The following is a 20,332-nucleotide window of genomic DNA, read 5'->3' on the forward strand; positions in this document are numbered from 1 at the left end:
CATATTACAGAGAAGGAGGTGCTGGAAGTCTTAAAGCGCATCAAGGTAGATAAATCCCCGGGACCTGATGAAGTGTATCCTAGGACATTGTGGGAGGCTAGGGAGGACATTGCGGATCCCCTAGCCGAGATATTTGAATCATCGACTGTCACGGGTGAGGTGCCTGAAGACTGGAGAGTGGCAAATGTTGTGCCTTTGTTTAAAAAGGGCTGCAGGGAAAAGCCTGGGAACTACAGGAACTACATTGTTGGAAGGTATTTTGAGAGACAGGATCTACAGGCATTTAGAGACGCAAGGACTGATTAGGGACAGTCAGCATGGCTTTGTGAATGGAAAATCATGTCTCACAAATTTGATTTGAGTGTTTTGAAGGGGTAACCAAGAAGGTAGATATGGGGCAGTGCAGTTGATGTTGTCTACATGGACTTTAGCAAGGCCTTTGACAAGGTACTACATGGCAGGTTGTTGCATAAGGTTAAATCTCACGGGATCCAGGATGAGGTATCTAAATGGATACAAAATTGGCTTCTTGACAGAAGCCAGAGGGTGGCTGTGGAGAGTTGTTTTTCAAACTGGAGGCCTGTGACCAGCGGTGTGCCTCAGGGATCAGTGCTGGGTCCACTGTTATTTGTCATTTATATTAATGATTTGGATGAGAATATAGGAGACATGGTTAGTAAGTTTGCAGATGACACTAAGATTGGTGGCATAGTAGACAGTGAAGAAAGTTATCTCCAATTGCAATGGGATCTTGATCAATTGGGCCAGTGGGCTGACGAATGGCAGATGGAGTTTAATTTAGACAACTGCGAGGTGATGCATTTTGGTAGATTGAACCAGGGCAGGACTTACTCAGTTAATGGTAGGGCGTTAGGGAGAGTTACAGAACAAAGAGATCTCGGGGTACAGGTTCATAGCTCCTTGAAAGTGGAGTCACAGGTGGACAGAGTGGTGCAGAAGGCATTTGGCATGCTTGGTTTCATCGGTCAGAACATTGAATACAGGAGTTGGAATGTCTTGTTGAAGTTGTACAAGACATTGTTAAGGCCACACTTGGAATACTGTGTGCAATTCTGGTCACCCTATTATAGAAAGGATATTATTAAACTAGAAAGAGTGCAGAAAAGATTTACTCGGATGCTACCGGGACTTGATGGATTGAGTTATAAGGAGAGGCTGGATAGACTGGGACTTTTTTCTCTGGAGTGTAGGAGGCTTAGGGGTGATCTTATAGAGGTCTATAAAATAATGAGGGGCACAGATCAGCTAGATAGTCAATATCTTTTCCCAAAGGTAGGGGAGTCTAAAACTAGAGGGCATCGGTTTAAGGTGAGAGGGGAGAGATACAAAAGTGTCCAGAGGGGCAATGTTTTCACACACCGGGTGGTGAGTGTCTGGAACAAGCTGCCAGAGGTAATAGTAGAGGCAGGTACAATTTTGTCTTTTAAAAAGCATTTCGATAGTTACATGGGTAAGATGGGTATAGAGGGATATGGGTCAAATGCGGGCAATTGGAATTAGCTTAGGGGTTTCAAAAAAAAAGGGCGGCATGGACAAGTTGGGCCGAAGGGCCTGTTTCCATGCTGTAAACCTCTATGACTCTACACTGCGCCCTTAAATGTCAACAACAGAAATCCACTACTAATATAGTCAGTACTGAGAAGGAACAAGCCTTTTGGCAAAGATCAGGCAAGCGCAAGATGGGGTGCAATGCCCTATCTTGTCAGCTTGGATATTGTTTGTCTCTCTTGTGGGGACCATCAATTGGATTCAATTTGAATTTGGTTTTTGGAGCTGGCAAGGAGGGCTTACCCGGTCCATTCTGCGCATTGACATTGTAACTTTAAGAATGGAGTAAAACGTTTTTTAAGAAGTTGGTAAGTGATTTGCAATTTTGAACCAGTATACTACAGAGGGAAGCAGTTGTGTATTTTCTTTTTCATTTTGTTGTCCTAGTTCACATACTTTGTTTTTATTGATGAGGTTGGTATTATTCAATTCAATGCTGATGTTCCAGACATGGTTACCTTTTAACGGCTTAAAATGTTTTATTTCACAATTATGATTGGCTCTCAAGTATTTCCTTTTTGGCATACGGCCTGTTAGTACATCTGTGTTAAATAAGGAAACAAAAGTTCTGACTTTTCATTGAGGACATAGCATGCAAGGTGATTCAGAACTGCAGGTTTTGTTTCTTTGCCATGAGTAGTTGGAGCCAGTCGTGATTTTTCTTTTGATGAAGGGGTTGATCATTTTAATGTGTTAATTGAAACAAATGTTCGCAAGCCCAGTGAAACATGCCCTGAGGCAACAGAAGCCATGTCTGGACAACGTCAGTGTTTGGGCTGATGGCCATAGTTATAAAGGAATGCAGGTCTGCTACACTGCCAGGGATTCCTGCAGGCATCTAAAGAAAGTATATACCTCAGCAATTTGAGAGAGTTTAAAGTGTTTCTTTTTTGAGTGCTGAGCAGGATTTATTTTTTAATAGGGAATTTTAAAAACTTTTTTTCCTGGATGTATCATGTACTTCCATACCTATCAAACTTTCGACATCTCTGCGGCACGGTAGCACAGTGGTTAGCACTGCTGCTTCACAGCTCCAGGGACCCGGGTTCGATTCCCGGCTTGGGTCACTGTCTGTGTGGAGTTTGCACATTCTCCTCGTGTCTGCGTGGGTTTCCTCCGGGTGCTCCAGTTTCCTCCCACAGTCCAAAGATGTGCATGCCATCTTTGGATTGGCCATGCTAAAAATTTCCCTTAGTGTCCTGAGATGCGTAGGTTAGAGGGATTAGTGGGTAAATCTGTAGGAATATGGGGGTAGGGCCTGGGTGGGATTGTGGTTGGTGCAGACTCGATGGGCCGAATGGCCTCTTTCTGTACCGTTGGGTTTCTATGGTTTCTGTTTTAATGGTTGCTGCAATAAGGTTGAATTGTGCACATTTTAAAATGCCATTTCGTATTATACTGCAACACATGAAAATGGCAGAACCAAAGTGCTGCTAAAATGGTAAAGTGTCTATTATATTTGATGGTACTTTTCAGGAACTTTTAAGTCATTTAATCTTCTAAAGTATTTGTGAGCTCGGGAATTTATGTTTACCAGATGAATGACTGAATTATGTTGACAGCTCTTCTAGCAGACATCAGGAGGCTTTGGCTGCCCTGATTAGTCTGACTAAATTAACTTCTGGAACCTAGCATTCTTGTCCTATAGGTGATAGAACTGCACTGGTGTAATGAGCATGTAGCACAGCTGAGGTGTTTCCGTGCTCCTGTTCACTGCTTTGTGGAAACTACTTCTTTATAGACACATTTGCAAAATCTGTCAGAAGGCTGTTAGTAAATGAGACAATAGCTGATTGTGGATATCAGACTAAAAATTAGAAAGATGGGAATGAAGCAAGTACTGCTATCAATAAGTTGTGTTAGAAATTTGCCCAAAGTGAAATGCTGTCCTTTCTCTTCCCCCTCATCCCCTTTGACCACACATTACTGGATTTAGCTATGTACAAGACATGTTTAAAGTTACTATTTTTAGTCTGTTGTTTTATGTGATTTTTATCTTTACTACAATAATTAAAAGATAAAAGCTCATCTATTCATTTTAACAACACTGGAATATAAACAAAGCTGAGTCAATTCTCTTTGTAGTTATTTGCATAGTTACTGAAAGGCAAATGATCAACGTTTGCCTGTCCTGATAATGCAATGCATTTACTTACGTGATTTTTTTGCCATTATAGTGTTGACACCCAGAGTGTGTGTGTGAATGTGGACATGTGTGCAAGCGTGCGTCCTTTTGAATTCTATTCCTTTAGAAATGAACCTCGGTGTGTTGTTGGTCTTTTTTTTTTAAGCCTTTGTTTGCTGGCATTGCTTCGTTTAATGTTTTGTAAATTTGTACCTCTAGATCTCTTTGCCCATTTAGATTAGACTCTTATTTTTCAAGGAACATATAGTCTCCCTATTCCTCCTACTAAAATACACTAGCTCACATTTGCCTTAATTGAAGTTCATTTGCTTGCCTGCTCTGGCTGTTTGTTATTGTCACCTTGTATTTTGTTGCAATCTTCCTCAGTATTAACTGCATTCTCCAATTTGATGTTATCCACAAATTGTGCTGCTGACCCTTGAGTCCAGATTAGTTATGTATCTGGTGAACAGCACTGAATCCAGCACACATCCATGTGGAACACCATTCCCTGCTACCTGAGTAACTATCTTTAACGCCTGCTCTGTTTTCTGTATGTGGAGATGCCGGCGTTGGACTGGGGTAAACACAGTAAGAAGTTTAACAACACCAGGTTAAAGTCCAACAGGTTTATTTGGTAGCAAAAGCCACACAAGCTTTCGAAAGCTTGTGTGGCTTTTGCTACCAAATAAACCTGTTGGACTTTAACCTGGTGTTGTTAAACTTCTTACTCTGTTTTCTGTAGTCAGCTTGCTATCCATTCTACCACTTATCCCCTGACTCCACGTGTCCTGACCTTCGTCATGAGACTACCTTATCAAAGAACTGATTGCCCCATGTGTAGCTTTGAGACAGCGTCATCTTACAAATGAGCCAAAAATACAGTGACCTTGTTGGGTTATAAGTGGTTTCATGAATAATTCAGAGTTCAACCGAGTCCCTTTATATTGGTGGCGTGAGACAGAGGACACTGTTGCTCATAGTGTGTGTTATTCTTGTCCTAGAGTTTTTACAATGATGCGTATTTTGAAAGTATTTTATTCCAACCTGCAGACAGAGGAATATCTTAAAACATTTGAAAATAAAAATGTGACATTGCAATAAGAGGTTTGCTAATTTTATCAACATCTGGTTTGCATAGACTTATTAAAGAAACTCCTTACTCCTGTCCACACCTTTTACATTCACGTGTTTACCCATACCACCTAATATCCAGTTACACAATAGTATATCTTTGTATCCTGGGTTAGAGGCTGTAACAATGAGAAATCCCCTTGTTTAATGGACTGGATATTGTAATTGAACTTCACTTGTGCCCTCACAAGCACTTCTCTGATCTTCCAGAAGTCACGCTGATAAATGCTCTGGGGAGATCAAGTCAGATTAAAATAAGGAACATGGTTTATGTTGCAGAATGCTGATGACTAAACAAATTCCAGGCTTGTAAAATTCCTCTGGCATGCAAAAATAAGCTCTGCTATACTGAATAGTAACTGAAGAAAATAAAGCGAAGTCAACTTAGAACAATAGAAGCCCTACAGTGCAGAAAGGCCATGAGGCCCATTGAGTCTACACTGACTCTCTTTTTAAAAAAAAAGCATCCTACCCAGGCCCTCTGCTCCACCTTATCCTTGAAACCCCACACACTTACCATGCCTAACCTGCCTAACATACAGATCTTTGGACACTAAGGGGCAATTTAGCATGGCCTATCCACCAAACCTGCACATCTAAAAATAGAACATGCACAAGGACTCTGCCTCCACACTTCTCTGTAGTAAGGAATTTCAAAGACTCATAACACTCTGAGAAGAAATTCCTCCTCATCTCAGTCTTAAATTGGCACCCCTTTATTCTGAGACTATGCCCTCCGGACCTAGACTCTCCCATGAGGGGAAACATAATCTCAGCATTTATCCTGTCCGGCTCCTTGAGAACCCTATATGTTTCAATTAGATCACCTCTCATTCTTCTAAATTCCAATTAATGGAGTCGTAACTTTAACCTTGGTTCATAAGACAATCCCTCCATGCCGGGGATCATCCGAGTGAACCTTCTCTGAATTGCCTCCAGCGAAATAATATCTTTTCTTAAATAAGGGGACCAAAACTGCTCACAGTACTCCAGATGTGGTCTCACCTATACCTTGTACAGTTGCAGCAAGACTGCCCTACTCTTATATTCCAACCCCCTTGAAATAAGGGCCAACATTCCAATTGCCTTCCTGATTACCTGCTGCACCTGTGCGCTAACTTTCTGTGTTTCATGTAAAAGTACCCCCAAGTCCCTTTGTGATGCAGCTTTCTGCAGTTTTTCTCCATTTAAATAATACTGTTTTTTTGTTCTCCCATCCAAAATGAACAACTTAACATTTTCCCACATTATACTCCTTTTGCCAACTTCTTGCCCACTTAGCCTATCAATATCTCTTTGTAAACTATTTGTGTCCTTTTTGCAACTTGCCTTTCCACTTGTTTTTGTGTCGTCTGCAAATTTGGCTGCAGTACATTCATTTCCTTCCTCCACGTCATTAATATATATTGTGAACAGTTGCGTTCCCAGCACTGATCCCTGTGGAACCTCACTGGCTACAGGTCGCCAACCTGAAAAAGAACCCCTTATCACTACTCGCAGTTTCCAGCCCATTAGCCAATTCTCTATCCATGCCAATATAGTATCTCCAACACTATGGGCTCTTATCTTATGACATAACCTTTTGTGAAGAGCCTTCTCGAATGCAACCTGGAAGTCCAAGTACAACACATCTACTGGCTTTCCCCCCTATCCACTCGAGTTGAGACTTCCTTGAAAAACCTTAATAAATTCATCGGACACAATTTCCTTCTCATGAAGCCATGCTGACTCTGATTAGATTATGATTTTCCAAATGTGCTGCTATTACTTCCTTAATAATTGACTCCCAACATTTTTCCAACAACAGATGTTCGGCTAATCAGCATTAAATCTGAATTAGATGGGTGTTAGTAATATTCATGACAACAAAAATACACGACCTTTCCAACACAGTAAGAAGTCTAACAATACCAGGTTAAAGTCCAACAGGTTTATTTGATAGCAAAAGCCACTAGCTTTCGGAACAGGCTGTGACGAAAGCTAGTGGCTTTTGCTACCAAATAAACTTGTTGGACTTTAACCTGGTGTTGTTAGACTTCTTACTGTGTTTATCCCAGTCCAACGCCGGCATCTCCACATCATGACTACCTTTCCAACACAGCCAGTTAGTTGACACTATGTTTCCTCCCTCACATTCCTCTGAGGTATTTTAAGTTCCTCTACATCATGCATGATTCCCGACAGAGTGTTGTGCTTTCAGCCCATTATCAATCTGGTTGTTGGGCTTCCTCTCGTGACCTAGTGGTATTTGATTTGATTTATTATTGTCACATGTATTAACGTATGATGAAAAGTATTGTTTCTTGCGTGCTATACAGACAAAACATACCGTTCATAGAGAAGGAAACGAGAGAGTGCAGAATGTAGTGTTAGTCATTGCTAGGATGTAGAGAAAGATCAACTTAATGCAAGGTAAGTCCATTCAAAAGTCTGACAACAGCAGGGAAGAAGCTGTCCTTGAGTCAGTTGGTACGTGACCTCAAACCTTTGTATCTTTTTCCCGAACGTAGAAGGTGGAAGAGAGAGAATGTCCGGGTTGCGTGGGGTCCTTAATTATGCTGGCTGCTTTGCCGAGGCAGTGGGAAGTGTAGACAGAGTCAACGGATGGGAGGTTGGTCTAGGTCTAGGCTGGTATAGGTCATTGAATTGGTAAACCACAAACCTAAAGCAATGCTCTGGTTTAAACTTTACTTACTGTGAAAATCCCCTAGTTGCCACACTCCGGTGCCTGTTCGGGTACACTGAGGGAGAATTTAGCACGGCCAATGCACCTAACCAGCACGTATTTCGGACTGCGGGAGGAAACCTACGCAGACACGGGGAGAATGTGCAGACTCCGCACAGTGAGCCAAATCGGAAATCGAACCTGAGTCCCTGGCACTGTGAGGCAGCAGTGCTAACCAATGTGCCACCGTGCCGCCCCATATTGGGGTTCCTGGCTTGAATCCCCATCACTCTAGATAGTTCCAATAAAAATCAATCCGCTGTCCTGAGTAAAGGAATTTCCTCCTTCATTCTTGGTGTCTCTACCTCCATTTTACATCTCCTGAATTCCAACAGATGGCAGAGCAGTGATGTGAATCCACTGGCATCACAGGGAAGCAGGCTAGCTACCCACTAATAAATTATGGGGGAAATGCTCTTGACACCCATTACTTCCTACTGACACATGGAATCATGTGAGACATCAAATGATTTAATTGAAAGAAAAACCATTCTGTATGTGCTCACAGAAATAAATGGAAAATTAGGGAAGAATTAGGCTAATATCCACATTTTAAGACGGGGAGAGATTAAGCATCTTAAGGTCATAGAATCCCTACAATACAGAAGAAGGCCATTCGGCCCATTGAGTCTGCACCAGCCACAATCCCACCCAGGCCCCTATCCCTATAACCTCATTATCGCCCTGACACAAAAAGGCAATTTAGCGTGGCTAATCTACCTAACCCGCACATCTTTGGACTGTGGGAGGAAACCCACGGAGAACGTGCAGACTTTGCACAGACAGTGACCCAAGCCGGGAATTGAACCTAGGTCCCTGGTGCTGTGAGGTAGCAGTGCTAACCACCAGGTCACTGGAAGAATATTTTTTAAACTAAAATTTAACTCTCCAAGATGAATTATGACACATGGATAAAATGTACAATAGAAGCACTAAAGCATGATCCGTGCTGTTTGGTTAGGAATCTGAGCTTGTTGATTGTTAATTGGCCATCATTTTTGTCACCTATCCAGTGCAAATGTTGAAGGAGCAGAAAGTTAATACCTGAGCAGTATTTTGCAGTGAGAATACTTCCACCAGGGGGCATCTTGAACCCAATTCAGGGCCTCATTGCCCTTTTGAGCCTATAATGTGGCACAAGTTCCCAGAGATACCTTGCCCCACTGGTTTTCAAACACTTACATAAGAGAGACCCCCCTTTTAAATTCAAAATTACAGTATCAGCCCCCCTAAGATAAACAGTATCAGTGTGGTAGAAAATATGCATTAGTATACGACAACCAAGATAAAAGCCCAGGTCTTCTGGTTTTCAGATCATCGTGAACAAGCCAGAATTTTCTAGCAGTTCACACCGGTGGGATCTTCCAGTCCTGCTGATGGCATCTTCCAGTCCCACCAATGGCGAACGTCCGCCGTGCGTTCCCGGCAATAGAGGGTGCAAATGACAGGAAAGCCCCTTGAGAGCAGTGGGTTCAGAAGATCCCACTGCTGGCTATTGGCGGGCTAGTGCAAAACACACTGCAGGGTGCACAGAATATCCACTCCCCCCCCCCCCCCCCCCCCCCCCAACTGGATGTACAACCCAAGATGCACGTTGGGACCTTGTGGAAGTCCCGATGTGCTGATTCCATGGGAAATGCCCGGGAAGTTTGAACTTCTGATGAGCAATTCCCGTGCTCCTCTGGATACTCCAGAAAAGTCTCCAACACTGAGCTGGAGTCAGAGACTTCGGACAGTTCCGTAGGACTAACCTGAACAGTTACCCAGGAACCGTTCAGATAGAAGAAAGAAAAATGATAGTCTAACTCTTGGGTAACTAGTGACCTCCCAATCATACTCCCTGAGCTGATTAGCCCTTGACCAGACAAACCCCTCCTCACCCACTGTGGTAAACCACTGTTAGCTTATTGCCTCTGTGTGTGTGTGTGTGACATGCCTGGGCATGGCCCTGCCTGAGACTCCTCCCCCCCCTGGTCCAGGTATAAAGGTGACTGCTCCCAACCCCCCTGCCTCAGTCTATAACCAGTTCAGCAGCATGGGTGTGCTCCAAGTCTTTTGCGAATAAAAGCCTATTTTTGCATACAAACTAGTCTTTGCTTGATTGATAGTGCCACCTACTGCCCTATCCACTTAACCTAACCCACCATTCACTTAACATTCACAATGGACATTCAAACTTATAGCAGCTAGTACCTTTTAAAAAAGCTTCAGCGCAGATTCTCTTTTCGATTTTCAAGTTTGCTGACGACACCACCGTAGTGGGTCGGATCTCAAACAATGATGAGACAGAGAATCTGGTGAACTGGTGTGGCAACAATAATCTCTCCCTCAATGTCTACAAAATGAAGGAGATTGTTATCGACTTCAGGAAGCGCAAAGGAGAACATGCCCCTGACTACATCAACAGGGATGAAGTAGAAAGGGTCGAAAGCTTCAAGTTTTTAAGTGTCCAGATCACCAACAATCTGTCCTGGTCCCCCCATGCCGACACTATAGTTAAGAAAGCCCACCAACGCCTCTATTTTCTCAGAAGACTAAGGAAATTTGGCATGTCAGCTACGACTCTCACCAACATTTACAGATGTACCCATAGAAAGCATTCTTGCTGTTGTATCACAGCTTGGTATGGTTCCTGCTCTGCTCAAGACCGCAAGGAACTACAAAAGGTCGTGAATGTAGCCCAATCCATCACCCAACCCAGCCTCCCATCCATTGACTTTGTCTACACTGCCCGCTGCCTCGGCAAAGCAGCCAGCATAATTAAGGACCCCACGCATCCCGGACATTCTCTCTTCCACCTTCTTCCTTCGGGAAAAAGATACAAAAGTCTGCAGTCACGTACCAACCGACTCAAGAACAGCTTCTTCCCTGCTGCTGTCAGACTTTTGAATGAACTTACCTTGCATTAAGTTGATCTTTCTCTACATCCTAGCTATGACTGTAACACTACATTCTGCACTCACTCGTTTCCTTCTCTATGAACGGTTTGTTTTGTCTGTATCGCATGCAAGAAACAATACTTTTCAGTGTATGTTAATACGTGTGACAATAATAAATCAAATCTTTGCATGGAGTCCTGTGCTGAGGGAGTTCCTTTGCATCCTGGAACGGAGGTCTGGTCTTTCAAACATATCCAGCTAAGTGGGTAGTTTTTGGTCTGATCAGCGATGGGCGCAGCGGTTCTGACCCTGAATGGAAGATTTGGGCCAATGTGTCACTAAATGCACTCACCTGATGAAGGAGCAGCGCTCCGAAAGCTCGTGATTCCAAATAAACCTGTTGGACTTTAACCTGGTGTGAGACTTGTTACTGTGCCCACCAAATACAGAATAGCGCATAATACTGAATTATTGAGAGAATTCTCATAGTGCAGCATACCTGACCACATAGGGCCATAAAACATGATGTCACCTGTACTTCCCTGGAGTACCCTGTTTGGAAGTACAGCTGGGTTGCCAAGTCTTGGCTCAGTGCCTCCAGCAATTAAAGATTAGTCTGTTGGATAACCTAGGAGAAAAGTCACAGAAGTAATAAACACTCTCTTGTTTCATTTTCTTTGAACACATTATTTTAGGAGCTATTAAAATGTTGGGGAGATGGTCAGAAAATGTGTTGGCTGCGTGTGATGGTTAATTGTGTGATGAAACTTCCAGGAATGCATCTGACCAGATTCGAAAGTCTGAACCTGTACAATCAATCAAAAGTAAAGTTTATTTATTAGTCACAAGTAAGGCTTACATTAACGCTGCAATGAAGTTACTGTGAAACTCCCCTAGTCGCCACAGTCCAGCACCTGTTCGGGTTAATGCACCTAACCAGCATGTCTTTCTGAATGTGGGAGGAAACCGGAGCACCCAGAAAAAACCCACACAGACACGGGGAGAATGTGCAAACTCCACACAGACAGTGACCCAAGCCAGGAATTTGAACCCGGGTCCCGGGCGCTGTGAGGCAGCAGTGCTAACCACTGTGCCACCATGCCGCCCCATTAATTTGGTTAACTGTAAAACAACACTAGTTGACGAAGCTGTCAGCAAACTGTACAGCAAAGTTATATTAGGTTACATGCATTCTAACAAGCTTTAACCACTGGGCATTGATTTTGGTTGCTTTGTGTGTGTAATTAAAATTATTTTCATTTCAGGTGATCTTTTCCACAATGCAAATCAGCTGTTTGTGACCCTTGAAGCTAAAACAAAGATGCCATTAACTAGTAAGGATTCACAGTGTTGAACTATTTCACCGTGCTTATTACTAAGCTAACAGGGCAGTGTGGTGATACAGTGGTTAGCACTGCTGCCTCAGAGCGTCAGGGACCAGAGTTCAAGTCTGGCCTTGGGTGACTGTCTTTGTGGAGTTTGCACATTCTCCCCATGTCTGCGTGGGTTTCCTCCAGTTTCCTCCCACAGTCCAAAGATGTGCAGGTTAGGTGGATTGGCCATGAGAAATTGCCCTTTAGTGTCCCAAGATGTGTAGGTTAGATGGGTTCACCATGGTAAATGTATTGGGTTACGGGGATAGGGTGGGGGTGAGGATTTGGGTAAGATGCTCTGTCAGAGAGTTGGTGCAGTCTCGATGGGTGAATAGCCTCCTTCTGCACTGTAGGGATTCTATGATTTCCATGATCAGGCCTCCAGGCAGAGTAGTGATCATTCAGGCAACACTAGAACCACTTCCAATACAGTGTTATCAACAATGGAATTGTTACCTCTAACTACAAGCTATTGGAATTCTTTTCCAAGCTTCTGATAACTTACAGCGTCTTTGATTATTAATTATTAACATAAATGCTCATTTAAATGTAAGGGCCCATTACTTATAACTAATTTGCACTTACACAACCCCACAGAAGCAGAGGTTTGTTGTTTAATTGCTCCTTGTGGTAAACCACTGTAGCTTATTGCCTGTGTGTGTGTGTGTGTGTGTGTGTGTGTGACATGCCTGGACATGCCCCTGCCGGCCCTGCCTGAGACTCCTCCTCCCCTGGTCCAGGTATAAAGGTGACTGCTCCCAACCCCCCTGCCTCAGTCGCCGGACCAGTTCATCAGCATGGGTGTGCTCCAAGTCTTTTGCGAATAAAAGCCTATTTGTTCTTGCATACAAACTAGCCTTTGGTTGATTGATAGTGCATTACTTCTCAAAGCACCTTTCACAGTAAATTGCATTGAACTGGGTTGAATGCCATAATTAGGAGGAAACCTGGCAGCTGCACAGTACAATCCCACAGATAGCAAAAGGTGATGAAAAATCAGGACAGAGATGGACGGAGGCTGGGATTGAGAGAGGAGAGACCTCATTGCAACCTGGGTTCAAAGCTGGACAAAAGAGCTGAACTCCAGAGGGGAGGTGAGAATGACAGCCCTTGATATCAAGGCAGCATGACACCGAGTGTGACATCAAGGATCCCTACCAAAACTGGAGTCAATGGGAATCAGGGGGGAAACTACCGATTGATTGAAGTCAGACCTAGTAGAAAGGAAGATGGAGCTTAATCATCTCATTTCCAGCACATCACTTGCATAAGTCGTGTCCTGGGCTCAACCATCTTCAGCTGATTCATAAGGTCAGAAGTGGTGATGTTTGTTGATGATTGCACAATATTCAGTACCAATCACCACTCCTTGGACACTGAAGCAGCTCATGTCCAAATGCAGCAAGACCTGGCCAATATCCAGTCTTGGGCTGACAAGTAATAAGTATCATTCGTGCTACAGAAGTGCTATTGCCACTTGACATTCAATGGCATTACCATCTGGAATCCCCTATTATCAACATCCTGGGGGTTACCATTGACCAGAAACTGAACTGGACTAGCCATATAAATACTGTGGCTACCAGAGCAGGCCCGAGACTAAGAATCCAGCGACAAGTAACTCATCCCGACTCCCTGAAGCCTTTCCACAAGGCACAATTCAGGAGTGTGATGAAATACTTTCTACTTGCCTGGATGAGTGCAGCTCCATTAAAGAAGTTTGACACCATCCAGGACAAAACAGCCCATTGATTGGCACCCCATTCACAATCATTCACTTCCTTCACCACCGAGTAACAGTGGCAGCAGTGTGTACCATCTACAAGATGTCCTGCAGGAACCCACTTTAAATAGCACCTTCCAAACCCATGTCCACTATCATCTAGAAGGACAAGAGTAGCGAGTTACAGGGGAACACTATCACCTGGCGGTTCCTCTCCAAGTCACTCACTATCCTAACTTGGAAGTACATCACTGTTAGAAACATAGAAGATAGGAGCAGGAGGAGGCCATTTGGCCCTTCGAGCCTGTTCCACCATTCATTACAATCATGGCTGATCATCCAACTCAATAGCCCAATCCTGCTTTTTCCCTATAACCTTTGATCCTATTCACCCCAAGTGCTATATCCAGTCACTATTTGAATACATTTCTTCAATGTTGCTGGGTCAAAATCATGGAAATCCCTCCCTAACAGCTCTATATGTGTACCTGCATGGACTATAGTAGTTCAAGAAGGCAGTCCACCATCACCTTCTCAAGGACAATTGGGGATAGGCAATAAATGCTGGCCTAACCCTATGAATGAATTTTTAAAAAAATTCTTTAACCGCGAACAAATAGAAACGTTATAAAAACTGGCATTTATCCAGAACTGAGCCACTTGTACTCAGCAACTTGGGCAAACAAATTACTATTTAGCCTACATTAAATGTACTCTTTGAGTTGGTTGCGAGGAGAGTTTACAAAAACAGGGTAGAAACAACTTGCTTTGTGTTATCCTCTATCTCCTTGCCGAGAATGCCTGACTGGACTGTAGTAGGTCACAAAGGCATTCACCACCAAGTTCTAAAGGGCAATTAGGGATGGGCAATAAATGCTAGCCTAGCCAGTGACACCCACATCCCAAGATTGACTTTTTAAAAATTATCAGTGTGGAAGTGGTTGTACAAACATTTTTTTTCCTGCAGAACAGAAAGGTCCTTAAAGGAGATGAAATCTGTAAAACATTTCCCTCGATATTAACATTTCTGTCACTGCAGGGTGCAACACTGCAGCCAGCTACTAGCTATAGCAAGTGCAGTGCTCTTTCACAAGATACTATCAGTTTATTTATTAGTGTCACAAGTAGGCTTACATTAACACTGCAATGAAGTTACTGTGAAAATCCCCAAGAGGCCACACTCCGGTGCCTGTTCAAGATTATGAAGGGGATAGATAGGGTGAACGGTGGGAAGCTTTTTCCCAGATCAGAAGTGACGTTCACGAGGGGTCACGGGCTCAAGGTGAGAGGGGCGAAGTATAACTCAGATATTAGAGGGATGTTTTTTACACAGAGGGTGGTGGGGGCCTGGAATGCGCTGCCAAGTAGGGTGGTGGAGGCAGGCACGCTGACATCGTTTAAGACTTACCTGGATAGTCACATGAGCAGTCTGGGAATGGAGGGATACAAACGATTGGTCTAGTTGGACCAAGGAGCGGCACAGGCTTGGAGGGCCGAAGGGCCTGTTTCCTGTGCTGTACTGTTCTTTGTTCTCTTTGTTCGGGTACACTGGGGGAGAATTTACATGGCCAATGCACCTAACGAGCACGTCTTTCAGACTGTGGGAGGAAACCCACGCAGACACAGGGAGAATGTGCAGACTCCGCACAGAGAGTGACCTAAGCCAGGAATCGAACCCAGTCTCTGGCGCTGTGCTTCCAGCTGATGTGGAATATTCCAATCCTGACCTCTTAACTCCAAATGTCAAAATCACCACAAAATTCTCCAGTGTCAACATCTTTGAATAAAATGAAGATTTAAGAATTTTTGGAGAAAATAAATATTTGTATAAAAGCTGATAGGAATGCAGCTGTCTGGAGGGTTTTTGACATGCGAATTATCTTAGCAGCAGTAAGTGATGTGGGGAACAATGGATTTAGAATTTTTGTTGTTAAAACTGTAGAAGAGGTGGGTTCAAAGTGGAGATATAAGAATGTAATTCACACATATATGCTAAAAGCCTGGTCCAAGGTGCTGTTTAGATAGAATAACATCAAAAGAGGAAAATGGTACATCAATAGCATGGTTAGTTCTGTACTGAAAGAGAAGGAGAGGAGAACAGCTGGTCAGCAATTACAACCATAGCCAAGCCTGGCTGGAAAGCAAAACTCTTGCTTACCAAGAGGCTCCAAGTAGCTGTTTTAAAAATCTCACAAATACTAAGCTGAGCCTAAACTTAAAGACAACTCATGGGTGGTAACTATTTGATGGATTTAGTTCATTGAGTTATACTGTGTATAAGGGATTTTTGAGTTCAAGGACAGATAGATTGAAATGGGTTTAATTCTACAAGATACAAGCCATTATTTTAGTTACGGTCACTTTTGTTTTAGAACATAGAACATAGAACATTACAGCGCAGAACAGGCCCTTCGGCCCACGATGTTGCACCGACCAGTTTAAAAAAAAAACTGTGACCCTCCAACCTAAACCAATTTCTTTTCGTCCATGAACCTATCTACGGATCTCTTAAACGCCCCCAAACTAGGCGCATTTACTACTGATGCTGGCAGGGCATTCCAATCCCTCACCACCCTCTGGGTAAAGAACCTACCCCTGACATCGGTTCTATAACTACCCCCCCTCAATTTAAAGCCATGCCCCCTCGTGCTGGATTTCTCCATCAGAGGAAAAAGGCTATCACTATCCACCCTATCTAAACCTCTAATCATCTTATATGTTTCAATAAGATCCCCTCTTAGCCGCCGCCTTTCCAGCGAAAACAATCCCAAATCCCTCAGCCTCTCCTCATAGGATCTCCCCTCCATACCAGGCAACATCCTGGTAAACCTCCTCTGCACCCTCTCCAAAGCCTCCACATCCTTCCTGTAATGTGGGGACCAGAACTGCACACAGTACTCCAAGTGCGGCCGCACCAGAGTTGTGTACAGTTGCAACATAACGCTACGACTCCTAAATTCAATCCCCCTACCAATAAACGCCAAGACACCATATGCCTTCTTAACAACCTTATCTACTTGATTCCCAACTTTCAGGGATCTATGCACACATACACCTAGATCCCTCTGCTCCTCCACACTATTCAAAGTCCTCCCGTTAGCCCTATACTCAACACATCTGTTATTCCTACCAAAGTGAATTACCTCACACTTCTCCGCATTAAACTCCATCCGCCACCTCTCGGCCCAACTTTGCAACCTGTCTAAGTCTTCCTGCAAACTACGACACCCTTCCTCACTGTCTACCACACCACCGACTTTGGTGTCATCAGCAAATTTGCTAATCCACCCAACTATACCCTCATCCAGATCATTAATAAATATTACAAACAGCAGTGGCCCCAAAACAGATCCCTGAGGTACACCACTTGTAACCGCACTCCATGATGAATATTTACTATCAACCACCACCCTCTGTTTCCTATCCGCTAGCCAATTCCTGATCCAATTTCCTAGATCACCCCCAATCCCATACATCTGCATTTTCTGCAGAAGCCTACCATGGTGAACCTTATCAAACGCCTTACTAAAATCCATATATACCACGTCCACTGCCTTGCCCCCATCCACCTCCTTGGTCACTTTCTCAAAAAACTCAATAAGGTTAGTAAGGCACGACCTACCTGCCACAAAACCATGCTGACTATCACCTATCAATTCATTACTCTCCAAATAACTATAAATCCTATCCCTTATAATTTTTTCCAACATCTTGCCGACAACAGAAGTGAGACTCACCGGTCTATAATTCCCGGGGAAGTCTCTGTTCCCCTTCTTAAACAATGGGACAACATTCGCTAACCTCCAATCTTCTGGTACTATACCAGAGGCCAACGACGACCTGAAGATCAGAGCCAGAGGCTCTGCAATCACTTCTCTTGCCTCCCAGAGAATCCTTGGATAAATCCCATCCGGACCAGGGGATTTATCTATTTTCAGACCCTCCAGAATATCCTGCACATCCTCCTTATCAACTGTAATACTGTCTATTCTACTCCCTTGCAACCCAGTGTCCTCCTCAGCTATATTCATGTCCCCTTGCGTGAACACCGAAGAGAAATATTGGTTCAATGCTTCACCAATCTCCTCCGGTTCCACACATAACTTCCCTCTGCCATCTATAACTGGCCCTAAACTTGCCCTAACCAACCTTCTGTTCTTGACATACCTATAGAACGCCTTAGGATTCTCTTTAACCCTATCCGCCAAAGTCTTTTCTTTGTGGTTTTTCTTGTTGCGTGTTTCTTTTACATTAATAAACATTATTTTACTTTGAAAGCAAGACTTGACCTTTCCTCACTGATTTGCATATCTTTCCTCGCATTATACCAAATCACAAAATACACTAGTAAGAACCGGTGTTCCAAGTTACCCTTCTGGGTTTTGCAATACCCTCACATTTAACATTGGTGGGGTTTGAATTGGGACCTTATGTCCAAATTCAAAAATGTTAACAGCATTCAGAGGTATATTTTCTTGATAGTGTATGAAGTACACAAGCAAGCCATACAAATTTGCCTGAACACATCAAGATTAACAGAAGAGCTAAATGAGTCCCAAAGAAAGACCGATTCAGAATCAGGTTAAATCTCTGCATTCATCATTATACAATTTTGACAACAGTCTATAAAATCCATAGAGCACTCTGTCAGCTGATGCAGAGAAAAGGGTATGTACTGTGATTTTTCAAACACAGAGCTAACGACAGAGTTGTTGAGTTGGTAATCATGTCCACTCTCATGGAAACATTCCAGAAAGATCTGCTAGACAAGACCAAAATATATACCATTGAAGAACTACTCAAGGATGGAATGCGTTGTTACGCTTGCAGGAGATTGCAAGTCCATCAACTGATCTGGTACATTTTGCACAATGCAAACACCAACAGTTAAAAGAAGAAATGACAAAAGATTCTACTCTATAGTTTAAGTTTATTTATTAGTGTCACAAGTAGGCTTATAATAACACTGCAATGAAGCTACTGTGAAAATCCCTTAGTCGCCACACTCTGGCGTCTGCTTGGGTACACCGAGGGAGAATTTAGCATGGCCAATGCACCTAACCAGCACATCTTTTGGACTGTGGGAGGAAACCAGAGCAATGGAAAACCATTATTGAAAGATGATCTGATTCAATTCAGCATGTCCACAAACACAAGACCATTTTGGCCTTACTGGGTGGGACAAGCTAGGTATCTCTCAAGAGTCATTTTTTAAAACAGGCTGGATATCATATTGGAATCTTAGTGACCTGACACTCTTCAACAACTTCATCACTCACACAGGGGCATAGATCAAACAAAACGATGTGTAAGGGAGACAATCTATTTGCCGGGTATGAACAATGATATTGTAGTCATCATCAAGATATGTGAGGCATGTCAAGCACATATACCAAGTCAGCACAAAGCACCACTGATTCCACATGAAGTCCGATCCATCCTTGGTCCAAAATTGCATCCAACTCCTTTCATGTCTGTATCACTGATTTCATTGTCAACAGCGACTACTTTACCAAATACCCTATTATTCGACAATTGCACAATATGCCAAGCACAACAGTCATGCATAAGCAATTGTGCCAACATGTTAAGTGTTCCTTTATTGTGACTAGGCACATGGGAACAGATATACACATTATAAACACTGAAGACACATCAGCAGAACTCTGTTCTCTGTTTATCCCCATTCCCAGTCCTTTGCTCTCTCTCCCAGGCTCTCTTCTCATCTCCTGTTTCCAGCTCTTCCTCTCACATTCCCAGTCTCTAACTGCATTCCCAATTTATCTCTCCCATCCCCATTCTCCCTCCCAATCATAGTTTCCCTAGTGCTCCCAACCTCTCTCACCCATTCCCACACAACCTTTCCACTCCCTCTCAATCTCGCTCTCACACAATCCCACTCTTTCCTGCTCCCTCATTCTCTCTCATTCCCACATTCCGTAATTCTCTTTCTCTCTTTCCCAGGTACTCTAATTTTCTCTCTCACTCAACCCTCTCTCCCCCTCTGAGCCTCTCATTCTTGCTCACCCCCATACTCTTTCCATTCCCTCTCTCATTTCCTCCTGTCTCTCATTTTCCCTCCTCCCCAATCTCTCTCACCCATTCTGCCCCCTCTGTCCCACACCTGCCCTCTCTCTTGCTCCCATCCACCCCCCCCCGACTTCCCCAGTCCCTCTCCCATCCCATTTCACCCTTCCTTTCCTGTTTGCTTCCCCCCAATGTTCTCCTTCCACCCCTGTTCCCTCTCTCATTCTCCCCCAGTCCCACTCATTGCCCCCTCCTGTCTAACCCCCATTCCCCTTCTCTTATTGCCCTTTCCCAATCATAAGAACATAAGAAATAGGAGCAGGAGTAGGCCATCTAGCCCCTCGAGCCTGCCCCACCATTCAATAAGATCATGGCAATCACTCCCTATCTCATCTCCCTCTTCTCTCTAATTATTCCCTCTATCTCTCACATACCTCTTCTCCCACATCATTCCCTCTCCCAACTTGATTACCCACACCCCCCCCTCTTTGATTTGATTTATTATTGTCACATGTATTGGTATACCATGAAAAGTATTGTTTCTCGCATGCTATATAATCAAATCATACCATTCATAAAGTATATAGGAGAGAAGGAAAGGAGAGGGTGCAGAATGTAGTGTTACAGTCATAGCTAGGGTGCAGAGAAAGATCCACTTAATGTAAGGTAGGCCCATTCAAAAGCAGGGAAGCAGCAGGGAAGAAGCTGTTCTTGAGTTGGTTGGTACATGGTCCTCATTTCTAAAAATATACTAAGAAAAAGAGTGGCTAAAGTAAA

Source organism: Mustelus asterias, chromosome 12 (genome assembly GCF_964213995.1).
Source record: "Mustelus asterias chromosome 12, sMusAst1.hap1.1, whole genome shotgun sequence".
Taxonomy (NCBI): Eukaryota; Metazoa; Chordata; class Chondrichthyes; order Carcharhiniformes; family Triakidae; genus Mustelus; species Mustelus asterias.